General features: G+C 38.4%; 1 pseudogene; it reads right to left on the bottom strand.

Moving 5' to 3' along the window:
• Nucleotides 1–19,880: 19,880 nt before the first annotated feature.
• Nucleotides 19,881–20,027, bottom strand: LOC150105048 (U2 spliceosomal RNA; annotated as a pseudogene).
• Between the last annotated feature and the right edge of the window lie 1,379 nt (nucleotides 20,028–21,406).

The raw sequence follows: 21,406 nt of genomic DNA, 5'->3' as shown, positions 1-21,406 counted from the left end.
TTTAGTCTGCTCTCGCTGCAAAATTGTAAACAATCGGCTGATCAAAGAGGCTTCAATATACTAATTTTTTAAAAATTTTTATTCGGTGTATCCGCTCTTATTTATTTTAATATTGATCATTTTAAAAAATTTTTGTTTTTAGGATAAAATTTTGTTTCTTAAAAATTAACTCATGAACCATACTCCGGCGGTGGCGTTCCCTTCGTAGCGGCAACCGCATACTCTGCATGCTCGCTTCCGTCGGCCCTGGTCATAGTGAAATGTGAGCTATTAGCGTAATGCGGCACTGTCCGTCGTGCAGTTCCACTGTTGTTTATATGCAGTTTGCGCCAGTAGTAGTGTTCGTAGTGCTTATCGTGTTTACTCCGTTCTCTTTAAATATTTGGACATTGGAATTAAAGAGATAACATTTGTTATAGTTTTTATTTTAGAATATTATTGGGCTTGTGATAATGGATTTTATACTAACTGCATAATTTTATCTATAATAAACAATATTTTTTCATGGTTAATTTTTTTTAATTTTTACCATAAATTTGATATTTTATCCAAACAAGTATACACGCATATTTCGAAAGTTGCAGCACCTCACAATTTCAAGCCACGAGCCGCCATCATATCCAATAAGAACACTTAAGTGAAACAGCGTTTAGTATGTGCTAATCCATTTCAATAATTGTTGAGAATCCTTCACATAAGGGAAATAAAAAATTTCACATAGGGGTTTCTGCGAAAAAGAAATGTAAGGTTTTATAGTCTAAAGTTTAAGAATCACCCAACTAAATAACGTGCAAAACATTAAATCCAGATAATTTATAGTCCCAGTTTTATTATAGCTAACCATTTCATCTTTATTTGCTTAGTTAACGATAATTATTTGTTCATAATATTATCTAATGAATAGTATTTATCTATAATTAATTATAAATTAATTACTGTTGTTTCTTCGAGTAAAAAAAATGACGCTTAAAAGCACTGTAAAAGTGTTCAGATGGATTAGGTTATATTTATATAATTAATAATATGATGCTTTTTTTTTTTCGTGAAGTAAAGCGATGCTGCAAAGGTGGGTATTGTTCAAAAGTAAATTATTATCATCAATTAATGATTATTAATAGGTTAGTTAATTAACTAATAGTCATTTCAGGTGATTTTTTTTTTTTTTTTTTTTTTGCATTTTCAGAGAAACTAACTTCTTTTCATGATGCAGCACCTGCTTTGTGTTCGGGGTGTTCATTTCCTTCAATTTATATTCAATTGCTGAACTCTACGTGTGTGTGTGTGTGTGTGTGTGTGTGTGTGTGTGTGTGTGTGTGTGTGTGTGTGTGTGTGTGTGTGTGTGTGTGTGTGTGTGTGTGTGTGTGTGTGTGTGTGTGTGTGTGTGTGTGTGTGTGTGTTAGAGTTACCAGAAGAATACATTTGTCCCAAATCATCTTGGCGTTATTTTTATGAAAAAAAAAAAAAAACTTCAGAAATTAAAAACTGACCAGCTGAAGCCCTTCTTCATTCCCCCCAAAAAAGGTTGTTTATGGGAACAAATTAAAATATCAAATTATTATTTAAATTATTATTTGTTTTATTTATCATTCGAAATTTTAAGAGCTACTCTCCTTGTAACAGCAGTTGTCCCATTCTGTTCTTTTCGTCGTGCACAGCCTTTTGAAAAAAAATCGAGATTTTGTTTCATATTTCAGAGTATATTATATACGCAGCTCCATTCAAATTCTTCTTCTGTGTTCTCCATCTTCACCTAATTGAATCTCTAAAGCTCTTTGCTTACAGCATCAACTCCTTTCATTCTTTCCTGTCTTCAGATCTTCCATTCCCCAGGACAGGAAGAACTAGCTATAAACAAAACAGATTAATATCGTTTCAGTATAAAATGATAAAGCTGATCTTCTGGGAGCAATGAGATGCCTACTTTATCTGCACTGCAAAGACAGCATATAACATATTACCAGCTAAACACTTAGCTATTAACTATTAGTTAAATTAATAGTTAAAAGCTAAGTGTTAATATTTAATTTAAATTAAATTAAATATTAACACTTAGGACACGATGCAGTTATGCCAAATCATTACTCTGATGTTAACTATATAACTAGAACCGCTAACTTGTGCACTCAGGATTTAATCTTGGGGGGGGGCAGTTGAGTAGACGATTTGAGAATAGGCACTACGCAGTGAATGCAACCTATGACTGAACATCTGCATTAATCGCCAATACATGATACCCGTGATCTCCTCTGGCCCTGCTCGGACAAAAGAAGTAGCGATCGGTATGTTCAAGGGCACTACTTCGTTCGCCTTGCGTTCACAGTGGTTGTGATTCCCGAGAGCTATCGGATATTCCCACCTTATGCGACCTCTAATTCATAAGTAGTGCAGATAAAGAAGACACGACACAACGTAAATAAAAAAATGAATTTTAATTAGGAAAATATTTTTGAAAATTTTTCTAGTTGTTTTTATTTTGGGGGGGTGGCTCCAAACCCCCCCCCCCCCGAGGGCACCACTGGAACCACTTAATGTATAACACAGCCTTAGACAACCAAGAACATTACATATAAACACAACAATCATTATGGAAAATCCACTGGAATTTTTATATTCCAAATATGCTAAACAAACTGTTATTTGACAACAGAAATTTTGCAAACTAGAGTACTCTGAAACGAGCCTTTGGGTTATTAGGAATGAGAGAGACGATGGCGATGATAATAAACTTGTATTATTATTATTATTATTATTATTATTATTATTAATGAGTTGATTTTAGTGTATTGAATTAAGTTATTTATCGTTACATTTGTATTTTATATTCTTGATGATGAACAGCCTATTTTTCTACCCACTGCAGGTTGAAGGCCTCTCCCATTGAGGGCAGGTTTGGATCTACTGCTTCCATGGTGACCCACTCCATCTTGGGAGAGTGTTTATTCACTTGTCTTAATGAATGTATGAAGGTGGAAGACAATCACAAACATCCAAGCTTATGCGGGATTCAAACCCGCAGCATCTTGGCTAGAGATGCGGGATACGCTAACCACTCGGCCAACTAATCCGACATTTTAAAACAACTCCGTACTTCCGTATGAAAGAGACTAACTCACCTTTTTTCGGAAGAGACCAGATAAATGTTCCTCAGTCACTGACAAGAATCGAACACAGGTCTTTCCGAACCAAAGGACTTTGTCTATACAGACTGAACTACGGAGTGTTTTATATTCTTATAAAACATAAATTATTTTGTGTTGGTATTTTTTCATGCTGATTATTAATTTACGTAGTTAAAACTCCTTAATTATAATAAAAATAAATATTTCATATAAAACTATATTGTAACATTTATTATACATTAAGTTAATCAAATATTCTAAAAAAAACTAAAATACCTTTAATTAAATTTAATATAATTTAATGCACCATTTGAAATTATCCATGTCTTTTCTATAGTCAGACGGAACGATAAAGGTGCGCTCTTCTAAACACGTCCGTAGCGCAATCGCTGCGAAAAAAGCAGCGATAGGCCCGATTTTTCTAGGTGTATAACGACGCTGAAAGGCGTTGTATTAATAAACAAGAATATGATTGATCATTTCTCAGTTAAAAAGAACTTTTTCTTTTCGTAGTTTGCATGCATCTAATGTTACTTTTAGATCAACAGAATTTTCACAGTTTAATCAGTGACTGTTTCCACTGTCCAAGGTTATAGATATGTACTTGTTCGCATTTTCAAAGTAATATTTTTTCAAGTTTGCGGATACCTAGGTGTTCTCTTTTCACATTTCTGCTAATACTCCTACAACACATCAGTAAAGAAGACATGACTTTTGTGTGTTTAGGTGTGACATGAAGAGCGCATACATATATCCTAAATAGTTTTCGCTGAAGAGCGCTTCTATGAAAAAAAAATTAAAAATGCCAGAAAATGTGCAAAAAATTAACAACAGCAAGTATAATTTTATAGTTCCAGTGAATATTATAATTATTATAGGTAACTACTTAATGATTATATATTTACCTGTTAAAATTAATATTCCTATTATAATTAATGCAACTAATTAGTAATTAACTTTGGTATATAAAACTTTATTGTATTTTAATCAATTAAAGGAACCCATTTTTGTTATTTTTAAAACATGTTACTCTAAACCATATAAAATTATATATCTGTGGTATTCAATATAACTTGGTGATCGATATTGCAGAGTTAAGTTTTTGTGTTTATGTGTTACATAAATACATAAATAGCTCATATATAAATCCTAAATAGTTTTCTCTGAAGCGTTTCTTCTATAAAAATTGTTTTTAAAAAAAATGCCAGAAAATGTGCAAAAAATTAACAATAGCAAGTATAATTTTATAGTTCCAGTGAATATTATAATTATTATAGCTAACCATTTAATGTTTATCTATAAACCTTGGAATATATATATATTTATATATATATATTCCAAAACTTTACTCATAGATATCAGCCAGATGTTATTCTAATAATCGAGACACATCTAAGACCCTCGGACAACCCCAAAATAAGGGCATATCTCCTATATAGAACCGACAGGCTAAACTATAGATGCGGCGGCACTGCCATCTTCTTTAAAAATTATATCAAATACCCTTCTGTAAAAAACTCTCCAACCACTAACGTTGAGGTCACAAGCGTGGAAGTATTCACTAGCTCCGCTGGCAGACTGACAATCTGACTTACCCTTAAAAACTCTACTACACTCTGATTTAAATGCCATCTTAGTCGTCAGAGAGTCCATCATTATTTTCGGAGATTAAAACTCCACGCACCCTGCCTGGAATTGAAGAACCACCAAAAAGAATGGCTGCATCCTTTCCAACTACATAGGATCAAACTATGCTGTTGTGAAAGCCCCCACCAACTCATCTCAGTACGTTTGGCACTGCTGACATTCTGGATATAACTATCCTGCAAAATATTAAATTTCAGTACAGTCTAAAATCATTGAACGAGATGTCATCTGATCATAACCCAATTGCCATACAGCTGGGAAAAAAAGAATACCTCGCCCACCCTCTCATTCATTTATATCGTGGGTAAAATTGTCAAAAGTATTCTGGGATTACATTGGACCTGTTACTCATATAAGTTCCATAGAAGGTGTTGAAATCGCAGTCACAAGCCTCACCCAACAAATTAACTCTGCTATAATGGCAGCCACTTCCTGCAAATCTGTCCCCAAGTCTGGTCGTCTGCCTGAAGACATTATGAACTTTATCAGGGAAAAAAATAGAGCAAGGAAAAGATTTCACAATACCTGCGCACCACAAAACAAAATAGTTCTTAACAGACTAAATTGGACAGTGAGAGATCACTGTTTATGTAAAGGATAATTCTAAAACTAAGGCGATCCCCCGGAGAACTCCCTACGAGTGACCGAAAGATCGTCCAACTCAGCTTTGGTGACACTCTCCCTACCACCGAACAGAACTGTCTCATATTCCATGGAAAAGCATCCACCTACACGGTCCCACGCCAGAGAGCACTCGCCTCGGAGACGTAAAATGCTCTCTCAAGGCAAACCCCTCCAAAATCTAAGCTCCCCTCACAGGGAACCAGTTTTGGAAGAAACCTAAGAAAGCAAAAACTCTCACTCAAAGCTTACAGAGATGGAATGGGAGTTCATATCTTTCATCACTGGCCTCTTTAGATTTAAAACAGTTGTACTGAGAGTCAGCCTGATAGTAAGAGGGGAGGAGAAAAGATAGAGTTGATAGTAGTAGGTAGTTAAAGAGGCCTCAGTCGACCTACTTGGCCTAACTCAAATGCCAGTGCCAAGCAGATCTCTGACATTATCTCCCTCCATCCGTTCTTCTCAGCTTTCCCCGGTCGGTCACCTCTTCAGATGACTGCCCGAGGAAAGTGGGGAAAAACAAATGAAAGAAGCGACACATGAAAAAGGAACTGGTAAATAACATTAAAACGTACATATAACAATTTGTAAGAAATAAGAAATAAGAAACTAGGTGAACCAAAGAAATAAGAACCTAGGTGAACTTCGTAATTTCAAACTGAATGATCAGAAGAGCGGGGGAAGAGCCTGGCCTGGGTGATGCAGCAAAAATTCTAATCTGAAAGGGAAAGAGAAAAAGAAAAAGAGAAAAAATAAAGAAAGATTTTTTTTCGAGTCTTGCAGCTCTATACGACGAATCTACTCACTTGTCCGCCTGTTAAGCAAGGCTTACATCCTCCTGCTTTTTGTTGTTGTGGGTTTTGAGGATGTGATCTGCTAACTTTTCTCCGCGGGAGTAGTTTAGCATTCCTAGGCCTCTGTACAATGCTGCTCTCGCGTCGTACCTTGCATCGATAAATTCGTTGATTTGTTCTGGAGTGATTTCATTTATGTCTTCGACAAACATATCGTTCCACTCTGCGCTTACCACTTTAGGTCCGTTTTCCCCTGTGAGGATAAGTAGGATATCCCCGAATGTTTCTATTCCATTTCGGAAAACCTTCGCATCCTCGGGGAAGTCTTTTAGCAGATGCAGTATCGGTGCATTGGCTTTTGCATAAGGGTACTTTGTGGGTTCTGCTGCTACCTTTTCAGGTTCAGCTATGCCCGGTCTCCCTGGTTTTGGTTTTTTCACATTCCCTTCTTCAGGGCTGCCTTGCCTTTTTTGTGTGGTTTCTTCGCTATGAATTTCCATTTCTACTGTTTCTTCTTCTGCTGTTTCTTCAACTACCGTGATAGGACCTTCCTGCTGGTGTTTCTGTTTATTTTCTGTGGCGGTGGTTTGGTCGTTTGCTGGCTCCTCATGCTTTGCGTCTTTCCTGGCTGCTTCTACAGTTTTGTCTGTCGGTTTCTCTGTTACTTCATTTTGCGATGTGGCGGAATGATTCTTTGTTGCTACCCTTTCATGTGCAGCCTTCAGGGTTTGGAAGTCGTTCTGCTCCATGCCACTGATATTGTTTTCCGGTGTTGCAGTGTTGGGCGTAATAGTACCTCCCACTCTTTCGGCATGGTTTCTTCTTGGACAGGTGTCCACTTTATGGTCTGTGTTACCACATTTTAAGCAGGCCAACTGGCAATTCTCCAATGTATGGCCCGCTGTCAGGCAGTTCCTGCATTTCATTTTCAGGCACTGAGACCCGAGATGCGTGAGGACACCGCACTTAAAGCACTGTCGCTTTACGCCAGGGTAGCTGACCATTACCCTGGCCGATCGTATCTTGACGAAATTCGGAATTTCTTCCTTCATCATGACGGAAAAGGTGACTTCACCTGACTTCCATTGAGGGAAGTCAGTGTCCGTGCCAATTTTTATATCACGCACGGCTCCCGATTTCAAGAAGACTTTAGTTATGATGCCAGAGTCTTCTTCGAGATATTCTAGTGGGAAGCGATCTGTTCTTACTCTTTTGGAAAAACTTCCCACCACAAAAGGATGAAAAACTTTTCCCTGGCACTCGACCCCTGTCAGTAATTTTTCTCTAGTTGCAACGTTAATGCATACGACTTGAAACCTTCCCCCCCCCGTAAGGGGTAAAACCACAAATGTTGTCTCCCCCGACATAGTTAATTATAGTCGTCACAAACGTCCTCTTCTCAATATCAGCATCAATTTCGAACCCGAGGGTTCTTACCCTCGGTAAAACCGAAGACATTACGTAAAGAAAAAAAGGAAGAAGACTTTCAAAGGATAGTCTATTCTTTTAAAGTAGCGGAATGCCGTGTATAGGCCTAAAGATAAAGAGATCGATATCGCAGAGTTCTCAACTATGAGAACTCTGCAATCCTTATAGTCCTTATAAGGACTGGCTTAAAGGGGCGAAGCAAGAATGCTTTTCATCTTCCCCGTTATCTGTAGAGGACAGTGTAGGGATAAGATGTTATTGAGCAATTAAAGCTCTGATCATGGCAGGAAGGTAACAAATAAATTTTGAGTTCAACGTATCTCAGGAGGGTAACAGCAATAGCCGAGCCTCAGTTAGAACTTCATTGGCTACAGCAATATCGATCACCAAGTCATATTGAATACCAGAGATATATAATTTTATATGGTTTATAGTAACATGTTTTAAAAATAACAAAAATGGGTTCACCTTTAATTAATTAAAATACAATAAAGTTTTATATACCAAAGTTATTTACTAATTAGTTTGTATTAATTATAATAGGAATATTAATTTTAACAGGTAAACATATAATCATTAAATAGTTAGCTATAATAATTAAGTAGACCTTAAAAATGAATACATTCCCCCTAGAATACCTAGAGGAAGGGACCGACATAATTAAGACGACATTTTCGAAATGGGGGTAGTAAAAGATGTCAAAGTGGAAAATGATCCAGATTTCCCAAACTGGAAATCTGGTGAAGTCACGGCAGTAATCTAAATGAAGGCAGAAGTGCCAAATTTTGTTGTCATAGAATCGGCCAGGGTAATGGTCAATTACCCTGGTGTGAAGAAGCAATGCTTCCGATGTGGATCTTTCGACCATCTCGGGGCAAACTGCCCAAAACTTAGATGCAAAAACTGCCTCACAACAAGTCGTGCATTGGACAAATGCCAAATGGCTTGCCTAAAATGCGGATCCAAGGACCACAAAGTTAACACCCCCGTCGAGAACCTATGCAGAAAAGATGGGAGGCACTATCAATCCAGCCACGCACTCATCATCATCAGAAAACGAAAAAAATACGAACCAGGAAGATTTTCCGACCCTGAAGGAAAATGCCAATACTGAAACCATAATGATAACTCCAACAGAAGAAAGCGAAGCTACCAATACGAACCCAGATATAGCCAATCCAGAGAATATATAAGAAAATTAAGTAGAGGAGATGGAGGCAAACTCCAACACTTCCAAACAGCCATTAAGCCCACAGGAAGAGGAGTTAAATAAAACCAAAGCAGCTAAAGCTTCGGAGCCCACCCACCAAGAATTCCCCCAAGCTAAAGCAGGGCAAACTCTAACGTTCCTAATAAAAGACATCCCTAAGATCCCAGCCAAATTTAAACAAGCAATGGAGAGAATGGGGAAACCAGTACTCCTCCTCACAGGTAAACATGGTCCCAAGGTCGTTAGCGCCAAATGGTGGGGGGGGGGACCTCTTCATAGAGGATATAAGAGAAATCCATCCAGAGGAGATACATGGAGCTCTGGATATAGAAGAGGTGGAAATGGCCTTCATCACAGCTCTCCGTATTCTAGACCCGAACCGGGGAAGCAAGGTGGCCGATCAGATCTTAATAGCCCACAACAAACGGAAGTAAGGAGAATCTACTCTTGCCTTTCCTTTCAGTTCAAAGAAAAGGGGATGGAGCTGAGAACCCGAGCGGCGAAGGCTTACAGCGAAGCGGTGCAGTTCCTTGTGAGCTGCATCACTCGGGCCAGAACCTTCTCCATTTCTTTGCTTTCTCTGTACTTCATGTTATTGTTTTTGTTACATGTTTCCTTTTCTTCTAAAGTGAAAAATCAACGACTGTTTTAGAATTGCCCCTGGTGGCAAACAGCTAAAACAGGTCAACTGAGGCCTCTTTTATCTATTCTATCACTACGCACTCTATCTTTATTTCCTCTCGTACTATCTGCTGACTCTCAGCCTATCTTACTCTACAGGCCAATGATGAAATTTGTTGAACTCACAAAATATACATATATATAATAATTATAATATTCACTGGAACTATAAAATTATACTTGCTGTTGTTAATTTTTTGCACATTTTCTGGCATTTTTAATTTTTTTTTCATAGAAGCGCTCTTCAGCGAAAACTATTTAGGATATATGTATGCGCTCTTCATGTAACAAAAGTCATGTCTTCTGGACTGATGCGTTGTTTATTTGTTGTAGGAGTATTAGTAGAAATGTGAAAAGAGAAAACCTAGGTATCCGCCATCTTGAAAAAAATTACTTTGAAAATGCAAACAAGTACATATCTACAAACCTTCGACAGTGGATTGAGAAATGATCAATCATATTCTTGTTTATATTATTAATACTATACTAATATTTTAATATTAATACAACGCCTTTCAGCGTCGTTGTACACCTAGAAAAATCGGGCCTATCGCTGCTTTTTTCGCAGCGATTGCGCTACGGACGTGTTTAGAAGAACGAATATTTATCGTTCCGTCTGACTATAGAAAAGACATGGATAATTTCAAATGGTGCATTAAATTATATTAAATTTAATTACAGATATTTGAGTTCTTTTCAGAATATTTAATTAACTTAATGTATAATAAATGTTACAGTATAGTTTTATATGAAATATTTATTTTTATTATAATTAATGAGTTTTAACTACGTAAATTATTAATCAGCATGAAAAAAATACCAACACAAAATAATTTATGTTTTATAAGAATATAAAACACTCCGTAGCTCAGTCTGTATAGACAAAAGTACTTTGGTTCGGAAAGACCTGCGTTCGATTCCTGTCAGTGAGTGAGGAACATTTATTTGGTCTCTTCCGAAAAAAAGGTGAGTTAGTCTGTCTCATACGGAAGTGAGAGTTGTTTTGAAATGTCGGAGTGGTTAGCGTATCCCGCATCTCTAGCGAAGATGCAGGTTTAAATCCCGCGTAAGCATGCATGTTTGTGATTGTCTTCCACCTTCATACATTCATTAAGACAAGTGAATAAACACTCTCCCAAGATGGAGTGGGTCACCATGGAAGAAGTAGACCCAAAGCTCCCCTCAATGGGAGAGGCCTTCACCCTGCAGTGGGTAGAAAAATAGGCTGTTCATCATCAAGAATATAAAATACAAATGTAACGATAAATAACTTAATTCAATACACTAAAATCAACACAATAATAATAATAATACAAGTTTATTATCACCGCCATTATCTTTCTCATTCCTAATAACCCAAAGGCTCGTTTCAGAGTACTCTAGTTTGCAAAATTTCTGTTGTCAAATGACAGTTTGTTTAGCATATTTGGAATATAAAAATTCCAGGTGGCTTTTCCATAATGATGGTTGTATTTATATATATATATAATGTACTTCGTTGTCTAAGGCTGTGTTATACATTATTACGTGGTTCCAGTGGCGCACCCGGGAGGGCAAGAAGTCCTCCCACCAAAAAGAAAAAAAAAAAAAAACTAGAAAAATTTCCAAAAATATTTTACCAATTAAAATTCATTTTTTTACTTATATCGTGTCTTCTATTTCTATACTACTTATGAATTAGCTGCCACAAATGGTGGGAATATCCTATAGCTCTCTGGAATCACAGCCACTGTGAACGCAAGGCGAACGAAGTAGTGCTCGGGCGGACCCAGCTCTACTTCTTTTGCCCGAGCAGGGCCTGAAGAGATCACGGGTATCATGTATTGGCGATCACCGCAGATGCTCAATCATAGGTCGCATACAATGTACAATGCATAGTGCCTGTTCTCAAATCGTCTACTCAACTCGCCCCCCCCCCCCTCAACATTAAATCCTGAGTGCGCCACTGAGCGGTTCTAGTTATTCTATAGTTAACATCAGAGTAATGATTTGCCATATCTGCGTCGTGTCCTAAGTGTTAATATTTAATTTAATTTAAATTAAATATTAACATTTAGCTTTTAACTATTAATTTAACTAATAGTTAATAGCTAAGTGTTTAGCTGGTAATATGTTATATGCTGTCTTTGCAGTGCAGATAAAGTTGGCATCTCATTGCTCCCAGAAGATCAGCTTTATCATTTTATACTGAAACGAGATTAATCTGTTTTGTTTATAGCTAGTTCTTCCTGTCCTGTCCTGGGGAATGGAAGATCTGAAGACAGGAAAGAATGAAAGGAGTTGATGCTGAAAGCAAAATGCAATCTTAAGGTTTCACTAGTTCCCTCTCACTCCGAAATTGGCTGATATCATCCCTATACATAAGCTAGGCAAGGACCCACACCTCCCTTAAAATTATCGTCCAATCAGTCTCATCTCCAACCTTGGAAGGAGATAAAGACTACAACATTGGCTAATGGCCGGATGAAATTACTGAACGGGAGTGAAACAGAATACGATATCAAAGGTTTTCAAATCTCTAATTTCCGTTAAACTTTGATGGGAGTTGTTGATAATGTCAGTGAGAATGACATTGAACAAGCTAGACATCGACGAGGGCGACCTAGGCTACCAAATTCTCAGCCAGGAAGAGATTGCTGAAGTTCAACGGGCAATCAGGTATTTTCATAAAAATATTCTCATTAAAATATATTAATACCACTGAAGGTGTTTTATTCTCAATACTATTCCTAAGATTCGTGATTTAACGTACTTTCGATTTTACGGACAATTCTTAGCCCTTAATAGTCCGTTAAATCGAGATTTTACTGATTTAACGGACTATATTCTTTTATCTTATAATATAGCGTATAATCTAGGCCGCTACGAAGGCAGGCAGATCTATACTATTATTACAAAGTTTTACTAAACTTTATATTAATAGTATAATAATATTTTTAATATAATATTAAAGCAATTATAATATATTATAATAATAAATTTAAATATTAATATATTTTGCTTTTAATATAGTTATATTGAAGATAGTATTTTAATACTTTTTATTGTCTTATATGTCGGAGAGATCGTCGAGGATTGATTCATTCAATCCAATACCCTTGGAGGGTAATGGATGGCAATGTTGTAGCCAATGAAGCTCTAACCGAGGCTCGGCTATTGCTGTTACCCTCCTGCCATGATCAGTGCTTTAATAGCTCAATAACACCTTCTCCCTACACTGTCCTCTACAGAAAACGGGGAATATGAAAAGCATTCTTGCTTCGCCCCTTTAAGCCAGTCCTTATAAGGACTATAAGGATAATATTTAAGTGTCCTTTTTAAATTAAACATTAAACAGAAAATTATTAAACAGAAATAGAAGAAAGAGAGGAGATAAAAAAAAAAAAAACATACGAGCTGGGGTAAGGGGGTCTTGCAATATAGACACAGGGAAAGTTTTGCAATTTATAAAAAGCAGTGAGAGGGATCGTGGTCATCAAAGGAACAAGTAGTGTGGTTCCGGAAGCATGCGGGGTTCAAATTCTTTTCATAGTGCATGGTAAGTGAGTCGAATAAGCTGCCAGTCAGTGAGTGTATCTTTACTGAATGTTTTCAAGGAGTGATAAGTTTAATTTATTCGTTTTTTATGTCACTCCCATCCATTAAAGGTTGTAGTTGCTCTACACCACACACCCATTTTGATATTCAGCCAAGAGAACAACTAGGGAAATCCCAAGGGTGGTGAAGTAGTACACTACCAAGGCAACTCATAGTAAAGGTGGTACAAGTGACAAACACTTCATCACCTTCCAAAAATATTTTAATATCTTGGACCAATAGAGCTGTAGATTTTAAGCTAAAATATCCCCCACACGCAAACTGAATTTTAGAAGGTAGGAAGAAGATGTATGATATATCTATCACATATATATATATATATATATGATAGATATATCATATCTATCATAGATATATCATAGATATATTATATCATATATATATATATATATATATATATATATATATATAATAATTTGTGAGGTCAACGTATCTCATCATTGGCCTGTGGAGTAAGGTAGGCTGAGATTCAGCAGATAGTAGGAGAGGAAATAAAGATAGAGTGCATAGTAGTAGAGTAGATAAAAGAGGCCTCAGCTGACCTGTTTTAGCTGTTGACCCCCCAGGGGTGCTTCTAAAACGGTCGTTGATTTTTCACTTTTAAAAAGGAAAAATCCTGAAAAGGAAAAAAAAAGGAGAGACTAGGCAAACTTAACAAGTGTAAATAAATCTAAAGACTATGTGGAAGACAATTCTATAGAGGAATGAGTTTGCCGAGCAAACCCAGAACAGTATAACCAGGAAAAGAAGGGAGATGACCTGGCCCGGAAGACCCCGCCCTGAAAAGGGCTTGGGACCACCTCGATGTTGGCCTTCGCAGTCCGGGTTTGTTCAGGTCAACCCCAACCTGGGGACAGAAAAACTTTCAACTGTGAAAGGACTAGACTTACTTGTGGGTTAAACGCTGATCAGGAAGGAAGATCGAGATAGCGTCAACACCTACAACTTGAAGGTGTTATAGGTGCAGACACAACCGGATTCCCCCCTGTATGATCTGGCAGATGGTTGGTGGATCACACCATCTCCTCAGGAACCGCTCTTCTCCCCGTAAGTACCTTTCCTGCTCCAGGAAGCGGCGGAGGTAGGCTGAGAGGCAGTTCTTAACACGGAGATAGATGCGATCCCCCTCGTTAAGAAGGTGTTTTTTCCTGGTTTTCCAAATGTGGTGCTTAATCACATTTATTAGGAAAATCAGGTGTTTCTTGTTTTTGGTTACTGGGGGAGGAAACTGTAGAAAGACTATTTCGGGGAATGTGAGCGCTGGGATCGCAAGCACCTCAGCCAGTCTGTGCCAAACACGCTGTGCTGGCGGGCAGTGAAAGAAGAGGTGCCCTACGGTTTCTATCGCACCGCAGACGTCGCAGAAGGGGTTGCATGGTCGCGGGTTGTAAGCTGATTTTACGAGTTTCACCGGGAGTCTGCCGTAGGCGATTCTCCAGGCTAAGTCCCGGTGAAATGGTTGCCCCCAGCTGTTTTTTATGTTGGTGAACAGCACCTCTTCGTTTGTGCCCAGATCGGGTTTTTCCCAGTCAAAGCTGTCAAAAATTTTCCAGTGCAGCTTGTTTGGGCTGAGCTGAAGCACTCGAACTCCATCCGTTGCCAATTTTTTAAAAAGTTTACATATAGTGTAGTACCACTCAGGCACCGTCTCTGCACATGGTCCGGCGTGGCCAGTAATCCCGAAGTAGGGTAGGAAAAATCCTAAGAAGTATTTCATCAGATTGCCGGAAGGGTGATTTGATGCCAGTGCTTTCCGTATGGTCTGAGCAGCGTTGGTTAGGTGGCAGTATTTGAGGATTGGCAGGGCGAATCCCCCTTGTGTGGGGGGAAGATGGAGAAATGCCTTGCGCACCTCGTGTTTCCTGTTGTTCCAGAAAAATTTAGTGATATGTTTGTGAATGGCGTTGTCTTGTGTGTCTGTTATGTTTGTGAGGTTAATGGTGTGCAGTAACATCGGTTTTAGGACTGTTTTGATAACTGTTGCTCTACCTTCGAATGATAGGTAGTTGGGACTGAAGGGTTTTAGTTTTTCGCAACACATTTCTATTAAGTGTTGTGTTTGCAACACTGGGGTCTCTAGGAAGGGAATTCCTAGTATTGTTAATGGGCCGGTTGTGGGTTTCAGACCATACGGAAGACTGGCAGGGTCGAATTTCCCATAAATTTTGATTCTTGTTTTTTCTGGGTTGGTGTGAAGACCACTGAGCACGCTGAACTCTCGCAGTATGCCGAAGAAGATGTAAATCGATTCGGAATCCCTAAGGGTTCCGACAATGTCATCGGCATATGCGACAGTTTTGCTCTGTTTGGAGCCTAAGGGTAGCGGTATTCCTCTTACTGCGCGCGTCTCATCAATTTTTTTTAGAAGAGGCTCTAGTACTAAAGAGAAAAGAAGGGGGCTAAGGGGGAAGCCTTGCCGAACCCCTCTGCGTATGGGAATGGGTTCTGAAAGAAACCCATTAATCGCAATGTGCGTTGTTGTTTTACTGTACATGCTTTTGATTGCTTCCCTTACGCAGGCCGCCACTCCGACTTTCTCTAGGATATAGTGCAGGAAGTTGTGCTTTGCACTATCGAACGCTTTATCTAAGTCTACTGATACGAGTGCAAGTGGGAGTTCCTTATTCGTCACAAAGCGAAGAAGGTCTCTTATCAGGAAGAGGTTGAGCGCCATCGATCTTCCCGGAACTCCGTATACTTGAGTGCTGGTTAGCACATTCCCAATGCCCAACTTCAGACGGTTACAAATCACTCTTGCGAATAATTTGTAGTCTGTGTTAGTCAAGGAAATGGGCCTCCAGCTACCCATGCTATTTAGGTCTCTCCCTTTCTTGGGGATGAAAATTGTGTACCCGCTAACGAAGTCAGCAGGCACGTCACCAGTGAATAGGAAGCTGTTGAATAGTGAGACCAGGATAGGCAAGATGAAATTCCAGGCTGAGCGATACAGCTCAACGCCTAGCCCATCCAGGCCAGGGGTTTTCTGTAGCTTAAGCTGTTTATAGGCTCGAGTAACCTCTTCCGAAGTGATTGGTCTCTTTTGAAGAGTTCTGAGGTGTTCAGGCATGTTGTCAATGTTCCACACTCCGAAGTCGCCTGTCTCCTCAGCTTCGTCGGAATAGGTTCTCGTGTAATGCTGGGAAAATTGCCGCAGGATGTCTCCCGTGGTTGTTAGTGTTTGCCCGTTAGCATGAATTTGCCGAACCGCTTTCTCATCTTGTATATGATATATCTATCATATATATATATATATATGATAGATATATCATATATATATATATATCACATGTTAGCTGTGATACATGTATATGATAGATATATCATATATATATCACATGTTAGTAATTAAATGAAAGCTCAGAAAATAGATAGATATGGTAGAGGCACAGCGACTTCCGCTATGAGGACAAAACATTTCGGCAGTTCCACTTTAGCAGTTAAACTTTCAAGACCACGAGACATCCTGCAGCAATTTTCTCATCATTATTCGACAGGCTATTCCGATTCCGAAGAGGCAGGTGATTTCAAAGAATAGAATATAACAAGCATGCCTGAACATCCGTGCATTTGAAGTAGACTGATTACATCGGAGGAGGTTACTGGGGCTTATAAACAACTAAAGCGCAGGAAAAACCCTGGGCTAGCTGTTGAGTTTTATCGGTTGGTCTGGAATTTCACACTCCCTATTATGGTCTCGATCTTCAATACATTTTTATCCACCGGACACGTGCTTGCTGACTATTTTAGTGGGTACTCGATTTTCATCCCTAAATAGGGAAGATACCTGAATATTCGCAGTAGTTTGGGAATATGCTATATCAACATAGATATATATATGCTATATATATATATATTTTTTGATCTTTAATTTATATATCTATATATATATTTTCTGATCTTTAATTTAATTACTAACATGTGATACGCACGTACCACTAAATATAATTTATATATCTTCTGATCTTTAATTTAATAATTACTAACATGTGATACGCACGTACCACTAAATGTATATATATATATATATATCTTCTGATCTTTAATTTAATTACTAACATGTGATACGCAAGTACCACTAAATTTAGAAATTTTACGTCTTTAATGCGTGTGCGATCTCGACGTGAAGTGACATCATTTAAATTCACGAAAATTTTAATATACTAAATTTAAGTAAATTAATTTAAGGTGTGTTACTTATTACAGATATGTTTAATAAATTCTTAGTATCAATAAATTATGATTTTAATTTTTATATCTTATTAGATTTACAATATAATTTCATAAGTAAAATATATATTTCTTGATAAATTAATATTAATAGTGCAATTATAATATATACATATATTTTAGAAATATTACGATTTATTTAGAAATACCGTAGGCCGCCATCCCGTATCCGTGGGGTTTGGTTCCATCGTCTTCCGCAGATACCTGAAACCGCGGATAGTAGCGAACCCTATGTATAAATACCTATGACAAAGTTCAATTTATAAATTACGCACAGTAAGAGATTAACAACAATAACTAATAATAAAACAGAACAATTGTAACAACACTGTAATAAAGTTATCTAAATGGAATCTTACCAGCCTCAAATGTGTGTAGCTTTCTCCACCTTTGCAACGAGTTGCGCTGGTGTTGGACAATCTCTGCGATCAGCCAAACTGTCTATTACTAAAAGAAAGAGCCATACGGCTTCATTTTGGCGATGTAAAATTACATAAGGAAAGTGGATATTAGATCCAACATTGTTTCAAAGCCGAATGTTTGTAAAGACTATGAAAGTTTCGTAAGTTGACCTTTCGTATGTTAAAATCTTGGGACCGGGGTTGACCGTGGATCCTACTGTATATTTAGAAATATTTTGTGAGTTCAATATATCTCATCATCGGTCTATGGAGCTGAGATTCCGCAGATAGTAGGAGAGGGGTGGGGGGGGGGTGATAGAGATATATAGTGGTAGAGCAGAAAAAGTGGCCTCAGCTGACTTGTTTTAGCTGTTGACCCCCCCAGGGGTGCTTCTAAAACGGTCGTTGATTTTTTCACTTTAAAAAAGGAAAAATCTTGAAAAGTAAAACTGTAGAAAGACTGTGGAAAAAAGATCTATGGGGATGTTACAGGAAAAAAAAATCATGTGAAGGATCCAAGAGATGGGGGAAGAGCCTGGCCCGAATGATTCAGCTCACAGGGAGTTGCACCGCCTCGATGTAAGCCTTCGCAGCTCGGGTTTGTTCAGGCCAACCCCCTCCTGTGTGGACTATCAGAGCTGTCCAGACTTAGCTAACCTTCTGTAAAAATTTGCCAGAACCCACGAACAGTCTTCCCGGATATCTGTCTCTGTCAACCCGTTCAAGGTGTTACACAATTGTATTCCATCATCCTCTGTCAGGTCTAAATAACCCTTTAGTTGGTTGGGTGTGGCCGGGTGTATATCCTCGATGTAGAGGTTTTCCCATCTCATGCTTATGCTCCCATCTTGAAAGAAGAAAAATGGTTCCGATTTTTTTTATTATTGTTTTGAACAGTTTTTCTGCCCTTTCAATTGGTTCTTTAAATGTTTTTAGTAATGCAGGTCCGTTATTGATGCGCGTTTGGAATGCGAGATATTTAGAAATATTTAGTTCTTCTCTTGGCTTTTCCGTATCTTTTGTTACTGCGTCAGTTGGCCGTTTGGATGTTATAATAGTGATTTCCATTTCTTCTTCTGTTGCATTTTCTGTGGTTGTTTCTTGTGTTGATTTGTCTGTTTCTTCTACAGAGGATTCCTCTATTTCGTCCTGTTTTGCTTTTTTGGTCTCTTTCCCTATTGGGCTGTCTGGTGTAGGTCGTTGGGTTGTTGGTCTCCATTTTATCTGCGGTATCAGGTTGTTTGTTACGTTTCTTCTTGTTTTTTTTTTTTTTTGTGCTTTTTCTGTGATGGCGGCATGGTTTCATTTATCCACCAGTTCATCCCTCAAAGTCGAGAGTTCTTCTCGTTCGGTTGCTTCGGGCTTCTCTACTGGGGTGACTGTGGCTGGTATAATATAATAGCACCTCCCATCCTTTCTGCATGTGTTCTGGATGGGCAGGTGTCTACTTTCTGGTCGTTGTTTCCACATTTCAAGCAAGCTGCTTTACATTGGTTTAGTGCATGGCCTGTAGTCAGGCAATTTTTACATTTGATTTTCGGGCAGTCGGCCTCAAGGTGGGTGAAGGCGCCACACCTGAAACACTGCTTCCTCACACCAGGGTAATTTACCATTACCCTGCCAGATCCTATGAGGACGAAGTTTGGTACCGCAGTTTTCATCTCAAGAGAGATGATTACTTCGCCTGACTTCCACTCAAAGTTTTCGACGTCACTCAAAATTTGAACTTCCCGTACGACGCCCCATTTGGAGAACACGCTACGGATGATATCTTCATTTTCTGCGTACTCTAAAGGGAACCTAGGGATTTTAGGCATTTTTAAAATGCTCCCTACCATGAAGGGAGATACTTTTTTTCCCCCATATTCAAAACCTTCAAGCAGCTTGTTTCTATATTTTAAACCACCACTTGGTATCTTCCTCCCCCATATAAGGGGTAAAATCAAATATATTCTCTGCACCTACAGAGTTCATCAGAGCTTTTGCTAACGTGCTCGCCGATATGGTAGCATCCACCTCGATGCCGAGGGTCCAAACGCGCAGTTGAACAGATATCATGGTCGGAAGATTGACTAGAAGGGAGGGGGGGGGGATCCTTAAATATCCCTACCACCACTGAGTGCTTATTCTTGCCCCAGCCGGGTTTATACTATTTATACTATATCTGCAGCTACTCAGTTAATTATCCAGAGCCTCGATGAGAATCGTATTTGATAACAACCGAAACAGGTACTACGTTTTGCTCTTAGCTGATAAGAACAGATACTACACTTTGATCTTAGCCAAACGACCGATAAGCGATTTAGAAAATCAGTACTAGAAATACCAATATATATTTTTTATATATTTTTTATATATATATATATATATTTTTTTTTGAGTTCAACATATATCTCATCATCGGCCTGTGGAGGATGGGTGCTGAGATTCAGCAGATAGTAGGAGAAGAAGATAAAGGTAGAGTGTATAGTGGGTAGAGTAGAGAAAAGAGGCCTCAGCTGACCTGTTTTAGCTGTTGAACCCCCCCCCCCCTCCTTCCAAGGGATGCTTCTAAAACGGTCGGTGATTTTTCACTTTTAAAAAAGGAAAAATCCTGAAAATGAAACATGTAGGAAACTAGAGGAGCTTGACATGAACGAAATAAAGGCAAAGGAAAAAAAAGAAAACCATTAATTTGACTAAACCTGCAGAAAATCTTGAAGGAGAATTTAGATAGCTGTTGAATGAGACAAGTGAATTTAGAAGTGGGGGAAGGACCTGGCCGAGTGATGCAGCCCACAAGGTGCTGCACCGCCTCGCTGTAAGCTTTCGCTGCTCGGGTTTGTTCAGGCCAACCCCCTCCTATCTGAACAAAACATACAATTAAAAAAGGACAGACAGAAGGTTATTATATTATTTCCCCGACTTAGCAATCCTCTTTGAGATCTGAGTCTGTTAGCACATTTAAGGTGTTGCATAGCTATACTAGCTCCTCCTCATTTAGGTCTATTTGTCCCTTTATGTCGTTCCGGCACAACAGTGTTTATGTCGCGGACGAATAAGGTAGACCAGTGCATACATGTACATTTACTTTCAGACAACTTGATAAATTCTGGTTGTCCTGCTTTGCTCATTATTCTAAATAGTTTTTCTGCAGTTTTCACTGATCCTCTGAATCTTCTTAATATTTATTGCGCTTCCATTGCTAACTCTAAAAATTATAGGTGTTTTGGGGGGTGTTGCCACGTCATCTCTGGGTTTCTTTGCGTCTCTTAAAATAACGTTTCCAGGCTCTTCAGTACTGCTCTCCTCTGGGCTTCCTGGACGTTTTTGTGAGAGTTATTCTTTATTGATTTCCATTTCACTTTCTTCCTTTACCTTAATAAAAAGGTTTTTTAAGAAACAATATTTAAAAAATTAAGATAAAAAACCAATACCTTAAGAAATATTTCTTAAAAAAAAATAATAACAGACAATGTCTACCATTAACGTTACTGACAGGATGGGTGAAGCACCAGAGCTTTTCATATTCCCCTTTATCTGTAATGAGAGTTGTTTAGGAATGGGAGATTTGTGAGCAATTCAGCTCGCCCTCTGAGGGCAGTTGTGTTAGCTATGATCAGTTGAGAGAAGAATAGCCTTCGGACTTTTGTGTTTGTAGTAATCAGTCTCATTGTAATTGAAAGCTTGCACGATCAGTGG

The sequence above is a fragment of the Typopeltis vanoorti genome, chromosome 7 (assembly GCF_054136105.1).
Source record: "Typopeltis vanoorti isolate ZY-2024b chromosome 7, IOZ_Tvanoo_1.0, whole genome shotgun sequence".
Taxonomy (NCBI): domain Eukaryota; kingdom Metazoa; phylum Arthropoda; class Arachnida; order Uropygi; family Thelyphonidae; genus Typopeltis; species Typopeltis vanoorti.
Note: the sequence above shows the minus strand (reverse complement) of the source record. Positions and strands in the feature narration are given on the sequence as shown.